The sequence below is a fragment of the Triticum urartu genome, unplaced genomic scaffold (assembly GCF_003073215.2).
Source record: "Triticum urartu cultivar G1812 unplaced genomic scaffold, Tu2.1 TuUngrouped_contig_260, whole genome shotgun sequence".
Lineage (NCBI taxonomy): Eukaryota > Viridiplantae > Streptophyta > Magnoliopsida > Poales > Poaceae > Triticum > Triticum urartu.
Window position 1 is genome coordinate 48427 of NW_024113089.1, and position 9960 is coordinate 58386.

At 41.5% G+C, this 9960-nt stretch overlaps 1 long non-coding RNA gene across 1 annotated transcript; it reads right to left on the reverse strand.

The window, feature by feature from the left end:
* Positions 1–515: 515 nt before the first annotated feature.
* Positions 516–2588, reverse strand: LOC125527021. Its single transcript, XR_007291941.1, has 2 exons — positions 1096–2588; positions 516–1020 (listed from the first exon to the last, which is right to left on the reverse strand). It is a non-coding gene; the product is annotated as an uncharacterized LOC125527021 (long non-coding RNA).
* Positions 2589–9960: the final 7372 nt, after the last annotated feature.

Here is a 9960-nt window from a genome sequence, read left to right on the forward strand (position 1 = left end):
TCCCCTTGAAGAGCCCATTCTATTTTTAAAATAATTTCATATAATGTCCTCCATTTGAGAGTGGTCAGTCACCACAGTGCCATGAGGTAATTTTAAGCTGGCAATAGAATTCCTTCGATGTCTCTCAGTTGCCATAGCATGAAAGAACTTGGTGTTTTCACCATCCACTTTTATATATCTGATAGTATATCTTTTCTTCCAATAAAGACATTGAAGGTGGAGCAACTTCTCCACATGATTTTTGACCACTTTTTTAAAATTGGATTCATGTCCTTATAATGGTCTGAACTCCTCAAGCTCATCCAATAGCAGAATAACCTTATTACATTTACAGACAAGAATTTTCAGATGTTCTTCTGATTATGTATAAAAATACCAGATATAAGTGTTTTTTATTGAGACATTAGCCAATCCATTGTTTTTTATTGGTCCATGGAAACTTTGAGTCAATATAAGTGTTTTTCTGATTATGTATGCTCATTGCCTTATAAATAGAAAAGGAAATTGCATAAAAATACCAGATAACTAAAATTTGTTTTACCAAAAAGAAGAAATACACAAGAAAAACTTGGAATTACAGATTTTTTTTTCCTAAACTAGATCTGGCCTACTACTCTGCCCAGAGATATTCTCCAGGCACCGCATCAAACGCCACCAAGCGCTCGCGGGCCTTGAGCTGGAGTTCATCGCCATGGCTGTTCTGGCACAGATTTGGCAAACTTCTATAAAAAGAAAAAGACACCGCCGGAGACGGCCTTAGCGACGTGTTCGCTGCTGCTGCTCGTGTGGGGAGCCGCGGATGTGGGGGCATCTCCTCCAGGCGAGGAAGTGGCCAGCAGCGGTGGCGCTGGATCCCGCGAGCGATATTGACATCGTCGCGGTGGCCGACGACCCAAGCAAGGCGGGAAGGTCGGGAACGGGGCGCCGGCGTCTAGATCCAACCGGATCCCGACGAATTTGAAGGAGAACGGCGGCTGGGAGGAGAGCTCAGACGATTCCATGGGCGCTTGGCCTCCATTGCTGCAAGAAAAGCCAGGGAGATATATGAGAGAGGAGAGCATAGGAGAGAGAGAGGCGGCGCAAGGCGCGGCTCACCGGCGTGCTACGGTGGGAGGTGCGGGCGGAGGCCCGTCACGCAGACGGCGGCCTGCGTCCGCTGCGAGCTCTGGAGTTCGTCGGGCTCTGCTGCTGCTGCTCGCATCGTGCTCGCGTACTGTGTGAGAGGATAAGAACCAGGGAAAGCACAAATAGAGAGTAGAAGGAGCAGCGACCGTTGGATCGGGTAAGAATGGACGGTGGAGACGCTTGATCCGTGGGAGGTCTGGTTCGTCCAATCAGAACGCAGCAGGCTAGAAAAAATCATTTCCTCCTATAAAAACGTCCGGTGTGTGTTTTACATTGAAATGGTAGCTTACTGTAGTGGTTATCTGGCATTAGCAATGCAAAGACGTGCTAGGTTTGAAACGCACATGCTACTATTCATTTTCGTGGTTTTTTTCCTTACTTTTTTTGTTTTATTTTACTAAATTAAATTTGTTCTTGGACATGGATAACTCGAACGGAATCTATTTTCTGTACCCTATCTGAATATATTTTCCAACATGTATTTTCAGGCTTTTCGGAGTTTGTTTACATTTTGAAATTAAAAAACGGAAGACAATGTTGAGGGTTGAGTCTTGGCACCCTTGTGTTAATTCATTTCATTTTGACATGGTTCATGTAATGGTGTATCTTTTTTTTTAAAGAGGCGTACTCTACTTGTATTCATATGAGTAAGGATACAATCCGGCTTCGCATACAAGCAACAAAATACAAAGAGGATACAAGAGGATAGACTGCTACTCTCCGAGCCGACCAAATCTTCCGCGGTCGCCGAAAGAGGAGAACATCGGCAGCCAAAACAAACCAAGGAGCTGAAGACACCCCTTGCCTAAGGGAGTTGACGAACCGCAGCAACCACCAAACCCAGCGACCTAGATCCTTGGCGATGGAAAACATTGGTCGGAGGCGAAACCGAAAGCAGGTTTGCTCCCCCCCCCCCCCCCCGAGCATCTTCATCTCCGGATCCGGGGACGAGGCCTTACCGCCTAGCAGGAGGTCGCCAAAACGCACCGCCGAAACAAAAAACTGCTCCATACGCCTGTCCTCCACATGCCTCCCACTGGCGCCGGCGAAGCCTCCGGCGAGCAGGAGCAAGGGTTGGGGGACTTTATTCCCTACTAAATCCGCTGACCACCGCTCTACCAAGAGGTCGACTAAGGGACCAAATACCCACACAAGGAAACCTAATCCCGACCGCCGACGAGGAGCTAGGGCCCGACATGCCTCCCGGGGCCAAAGTGGCCGCCAGAGCCAGGGCGGACCGGCGGGCACGCGCCGCACGCCGGCGGAGGGAGAACTACTCAAAAACGCCTCTCAGTCGCCTGGGTCAGTGGGGAGAGAACGAGAGGGTTCGAGACCTCTCTATGTAATGGTGCATCTTGAGTGTAGAAAAACTTTCAATGCCAACGGATGAAGCATGGGTCGCTTTGCCTTCAAACTAGGCCTATTCTCTCTTAACACCATGTGTTCATCCTACGAGAAGGTTCGATTTCTAAACAATGCATGTGTCTTCCTCGAAGATGGTTTCATTTCAAAGCAATGCGTGTCATAACTTTTGCAAAACTTTTTCAAAGTTTTACAATGCCCTACAGGGATCATGTGATGCCACCATGCCAATTTTCATGCTTTTCAGAGCTCGTATTCATTTTCCAGGATAACAAAACCCCAAAACTCCATATTCGGGGTTATGTCTTGGCACCCTCATGTATGGAATTTCTTTCCTTTTCTTTTATTCATGAATCATGTAGTGGTGTATCTTGGGTGTAGAAAAAAATTTCAATGCCAACGGATGAAACATCAGTCACATTCACACACTCTTCTACTATAAATAGAAAATAACCGAATATAAAAATAGAGTGGAAATTTTTGACATGGATTGTTAGCTCTTGCCATTCTCACACTCTTCTACTATGCATTTCTAGCCATTATTTCACACATTTGCAGTTCAATTTTGAGGTATATTCATTAAATGCCTAGAAATGCACTCGATGACTTAAATATATCAAACGGGCCTAAAAATATATCAATTGAAATTATTCATTAATATTTTTCAATCAATATATGCACTGTTATAATATTTTTTTGTTTTAATTAGTATATGCACTTTATTTATTAAAGAAGAATTCCCATTCAATTAGGCTGAAATTCCCAGGCCAAGGTCACGGTTTTCTTTGTGTTTCTATTAATGGTTTCATGTGTTTTACAAATTTTCGTCTTTTTTGGTTTTTTATATTTATATTTTTGTTTTTATTCATTTTCATTTTATTTTAGAAAAACTACATGTCAACTTTATCCAATAGCGTTGTACATTTTTCGTATGCACCTTAACATGATGATTTTTTTAAATACATGTTTGAAGATTTTAAAAAAATGTTAGACATTCTTAAAATACAAGTTGCCAACTGGGCCTCCCTTCAGAGAGATGGCACTACATACGTTGTTTGAAGTTTAAGTAAAGTATAGTACTGACCATTGTGGGCTCATCTGGACCACTTTTGACTGACACAACAACCAGCGACTGTTATGCGCTCCCTAGCCATATTTTGTTTCCCCTTATAAAAGACATTTTTACTGATTATTTCACTTTAATTTCGAAATACATGTTTTTTCTTTTTTAACAAAGTTATTATGATATTTTTCAAAAGTGTTAGCATATTATTAAACAATTATTCATGTATCTTAAAAGATGCTTATGAATAAAAAATCTCATGCTATTTGAAAAGGTGTTCACGTGTTTAATTTTCTGTACAATTTTAAAGCATAGAAGTGTTCTAAGAAATAGTTCATATAAGTTTAGGATATGTTCATACATGTTAAACGTGCTCACGTGTTTCTTAAAAATCAAGTAATTTAAAAAATGCTCACATAGTTTTCGACAAAAAATCTTATTTTTTTAATTTCTTCAAGCATTTATAAGAAAATGTTTGCCATTTTCTAAAATTGATCATGTAATCTTAGAACTATTTTTGAAAAATCTTCCTACATTTATATAAAGAAAAGTGTCGCCTATTTTATAAAAATGTTTATGTAGGTTTGAAAATTGTTCACGACTTTTTAAAAATGTCATGTAAATTTTAAAGGAAAAAATGAAGAAAGTAGATGAAAAGGACATTGATAAATACCGAACATTTGAACCCTAAAAAAAACTACCGAACATTTGGTGTGAGGACATCCCAGACCGAACGTTAAGTTTGATACGACAGCTCCCCCACTACGGACGTTTCCGTTCGATCAGCACAACCCTCCACCGTGAACACCTACCACACTGGGCTAGGAGCGGTCAAAACCCAACAAACGTCATTTCCTAGATAAATTAAAAAATAGTATAAGCGTTATGTCCCTATTTCGATCCCATCTAGGAGCTTCTACTTTTCTTTAATTCAAAGATTTATTAAAGAATCCATACAGTTTTTCTCTCTGTAAAAAACTACTTAGCGCCGCCCAACATCAAGACGACACGGCAGCAGTCCTTTTTTTCCTCAAAAAAGGGCAACGCCGGGACACGCAGCAGCAGCATACCGTTTTCCTTTAAAAAAGCACCAAAAGGCCGTTACGTTTCTCTGTAAAAAAAAGACAACGTTGGAACGACACAGCAGCAGCACTTCCTTTATTCCTGTATATAAAAAAGCAACGCCAAAACGCGCAGCAGTAGCATTCCATTTTCCTAAAAAGATATTAGAAGGACGTCCGTGATTGTTTGAACAACTTAAAAATACCTAGGCCTGACATATGTGCGTTCCCGCAAGAAACTATATATATATAGTTGATCATGTTTTGCTTGTGAGAAAAGTTTAGTCAACGGGTCTGCCATATTCAGATCCGTATGTATTTTATAAATTTCTATGTCAATAATGTTCTGCACGGAACTACTCTAGTTAATTGCTCCCACTTTCAATATGTATCCAGATTAAGACTTAGAGTCATCTGGATCAGTGCCAAAACTTGTATTGACGTAACCCTTTACGACGAACCTTTTGTCACCTCCATAATCAAGAAACACATCCTTATTCCACTAAGGATAACTTTGACCGATGTCTAGTGATGTACTCCTATATCACTATTGTACTCCCTTGCCAAATTTAGTGTAGGGTATACAATAGATCTGGCACACAGCATGGCATACTTTATAGAACCTATGTCTGAGGCATAGGGAATGACTTCCATTCTCTTTCTATCTTCTGCCGTGGTTGGGCTTTGAGTCTTACTCAATTTCACACCTTGTAACACAGGCAAGAACTCTTTCTTTGACTGTTCCATTTTGAACTACTTCAAAATCTTGTCAAGGTATGTACTCATTGAAAAAAAAGTTATCAAGCGTCTTCATCTATCTCTATAGATCTTGATGCTCAATATATAAGCAGCTTCACCGAGGTCTTTCTTTGAAAAAACTCCTTTCAAATACTCCTTTGTGCTTTCCAGAAAATTCGACAATATTTCCAATCGACAATATGTCATTCACATATACTTATCAGAAATGTTGTAGTGCTCCCATTCACTTTCTTGTAAATACAGACTTCACCGCAAGTCTGTATAAAACTATATGCTTTGATCAATTTGTTTGGATACCATTTTGTTTTTGTTGTTGTTCTAGGAACAATTGGAGATGCATTGGATGCTCGACTCACTCACAAGGAAGGTGATGTCACCATGTGCTTATTGGAGTCAAGCTAGGATGCTCAATGAACTACTATCTACTACCTTCAATTGGTTTCTTCTACATCCTTCCAATGATATCTCGGTAACAAGTATCTATTCATGCATTATTTTCTTGCATTCAACCTTGTGTAGGTTGCATCTTGGCATGCTATTCATTTCATCTTGTGATACTTGTTTCCTTTCTTAAAGCATCTCAACGACGATCTCATGTTACTAGTTGTGATGTCTTTGATGGTTGTATGGTAGGAATTCATTTATATACAATAAGACCATATCTAGCATGTGCTATGCTTCCAAGCAAATATCTTATTGGTATATGTACAACTTCCTTTTGGATATCTTGTTCCTCGTGTTGTAACTATTTCGGGTGTACATCCTTCTTTGTAGATATATATCATCATGATTTCGTCTATCTAGAATCTTATACACTTGGGAGAAGTTGCATATCTAGTTGATATCATTTCTTTCACGTCCACCTTGTCTTTCTTATGTTATTTCTTTGGTGGTTTCGTGAAAGTTTTTGCCTTGAGTGGATGGGTATCTCAGTAAAATCAGGATTGGAGACAAAATTGAAGATCACTTGCCCGTTTCTTTGTACATATTAAATTTACATGCAAGCCGTGTTTAAATAGAATGCATGTGGAATCTTGAAGTTGCGCTTTTGTAGGGAAAGACCATCTTTGTTTGGACCATAGCTACAAATACTCAGATTATAGACTACTTTTTTTGTAAATTAAGAGCGTGTGGTATTCTATCTCCCGTTGCAATGCACGGGCCCTTTTGCTAGTATAGATAATAGATGGTGGAGATGTTAGCCAGACAAGATGGCCCGCCCACAAAGAAGACACGACTTTCACAAGATTGTGAACCTCAACATTACTATCAAAGGCAGAAGATAATGCCCCGCTCACACGTAGCTACCTAATTTTTTATTTGAGAAACAACTTTTTTAGCAAAATTTAGGAAACAACTACTTTCGTTTGTGTTTCATATACACTTTGTCTGCTTAAGCTAGTCCATCGGCCCAAGAAACAATCCAGGCCCAATCAACCACAGGTGAAGTAGATAGTTCCGTGGAGCAGCAGCCCAAGAGATATCCAGGCAGGCGATCGTACGGCTAGCAACGCCAAAGCTTTGTGGAGGCTCCTAGCTCGCCCTGTTATACTGTTTAGTAATTTCCGGGCGTGTTATCATCTCCACTACAGTTTCCTTTCATTCCGTATCCTCCCTATTTTCCCTTTCTCTTCATCTTCTCCATCCGGTTCCACTCGCACAAATAAATCAACCCCTTGGTCTTATGTTTGGATTCAGTTCGACTATATATAGCCAGCCATTGCAAAACAACTCACCTTCAGGAGCAATGGTGGCGTTGATGACGAGGTGCTGCTGCCTCCTACCTGCCAAGCCTTCGCGAGTCGTCGACGCCGAAGGCCCCTGTAATCTTCTCAATTGAACCGAGCTCTGCACCCCATTGCCGACGAATCAGGCCATGTAGGTTCCGCTGCCCCCAAGCCACGCACCCCGTCGTCGACCAGCGCTCCCGGTCTGCCACCGTCAGCGTCCTCCTCCAACATCGGCTGCATCAAAGGTGGGGGCTCTCCTTCCTCTCCATCTCCTTATATCTGACTAATTTTTTGGGTTAGCTTGAGATGGAAGCTCTGTTCATATCTTTCTCTCTCACGGTTTACCTACAATCCTCTAACTCAAGCACTGTCATCAAGCATGTGCCGAGATAGGATGGGTCGTGCTCATCTCTCCGATCTGGTTGGTTTTGATTGTAAACACTAGATGTGAAAAAAATCATTTCCATTTATTATTATTCTTGAAGGAGAATGAATCAACAGATAAAACTTACCATGTACTACTTGCATATCTCTCACACACACGCATTAGTGTGAATCATATTGGTATTTTTATTGCTTTCTTTTGATTGATTTGTAGAATCAGAGCATCTGACACAGTGTAGTCCATCTTGAGTATGTTCTTTCCTTGCAGTATTATTTCACGGTGACATGAGATCGATCTAATACACTAGCAGTACCATTGTGTGTCTGAGATCGTCGTTCTTCTACTGCAGGTGTTCAAAACAGAAGGTTTCGTTTGATTGCTACTCGGCATCAAGAGGCACATGCATTGCATCCAATAGAAGGAGGCAAGGAGCTCTAATTATTGTTCATCTGATGTTTTTTGTTTGTTTGTTTGGTGATAGGCGCTGGAATGGTAATTGATGTTCAGTTTCAAGCATGTGCATGTATAATTACAATCAAACGATCTTCGATTTAAGGCTAAGCACTTTGGATATTATGTGTTCAAACCTATAGCATCTCTTGACAGATGTAAGAATATTTCTTTTCTGTCATTACAGTATCACTATATGATTGTTCTGGTTTGATGACACTCATTAGTCTAAAGGGTTCATCCTTGCTGAGAGGATCAAGTATGCCCAAGAAGTGCCGGAATAGCACCAGCGACGTCTGCACATGAGCTGATGTGAACTGGGCCACGATGTGTTCCTCCAAAGATCACTTTATAGGATGACATCATGTTAATACAGGCTTTGAAACTCATTGAGACAAAAATTCAACCTGCCTTACAAATTATGAGAGTATTGCTTATCAAACAGAGTGGGTTAGTAAGGATACTCTCATCACACAATAATAGTAGGAGTTGAAGCAAAAATGTGTGCTAATGGTCCACCGTTGACTCTGGCATGGACAATGGGTATCATTTGCTCATTTTCAAAGACTACTCTTTCAAACTGTACAATTTGTCGACCGGGAGTTTGGCTTGGATTGCTATCACCAAATGAGTTGTCATGGCTACTTTTTATTTATCTCAAACCTACTGAAAAGGTCGGCATTAGGTAATTTTAACAAAATAATTAACTGATAAGTATTTTTAGTGATTAGCATTCATGTAAAAAATATTTGATATGACTGGTAATTAGGCTCACATAGATGTGTTCCTCCAAAGATCGCTTTGTAGGATAGCATCATGCTAATACGAGTTGTGGAACATAATAGATTATTTTGGCGATATCATTGTCGGTACGAGGCGGAAAACTATTTATCTGCTCGTCCTCTGTAACACCCTCGATGCGACTATACCTCCCACGTGTCGAGGCACGACTTAGAGACATAATCGCATTGAAGGCATATGTCGCAAGTGAGGTAATCTTCACACAACCCATGTAATACATAAGGGAAAGAGATACATAGTTGGCTTACAATCGCCACTTCACACAATTACATGAATAAAGCATTACATCATCCAAATACACTCAAGGTCCGACTACGGAACCAAAACAAAAGAAGAACCCCAAATGCGACAAAGGTCCCCGATCGACCCCAACTGGGCTCCACTACTGATCAACTAGAACGGAACAACACAAAGGACAAGATCTTCATCGAGCTCCTCCTCAGCTTGGTTGCGTCATCTGCACGGACTCATCGGCACCTACAAGCTGGTTTTGGAAGTATCTGTGAGCCACAGGGACTCAGCAATCTCGCACCCTCGCGATCAAGACTATTTAAGCTTATGGGTAAGGTAAAAGTATGAGGTGGAGCTGCAGCAAGCGACTAGCATATATGGTGGCTAACATACGTAAATGAGAGCGAGAAGAGAAGGCAAAGCACGGTCGGTAAAAGTATGATCAAGAAGTGATCCTGGTCTACCTACGTCAAGCATAACTCCAACAACCGTGTTCACTTCCCGGACTCCGCCGGAAAGAGACCATCACGGTTACACACGCTGTTGATATATTTTAATTAAGGTCAACTTCAGGTTTTCTACAACCGGACGTTAACAAATTCCCATCTGCCGATAACTGCGGGCACGGCTTTCGAAAGATCAAATCCCTGCAGGGTGTCCTAACTTAGCCCATAACAAGCTCTCACGGTCAACGAAGGAATAGACCTCCACCCGAGACGTTCCGATCAGACTCGGTATCCCGGTACAACAAGACATCTCGACAGGGTAAAACTAAACCAGCAACACCGCCCGATGTGCCGACATCCTGATGGGAGCTGCACATATCTCGTTCTCAGGGCAACACCGGATAAGTAATCCGTACAACTAAAACCAGCCCTCGAGTTTCCCCGAGGTGGCGCTGCAAGGGGCTCTAGTTTGGACCAACGCTTAGACAAGCACTGGCCCGGGGGGGGGGGGGGGGGGAAAAAAAAAAAAAACCCGCGGGGGGCCAGC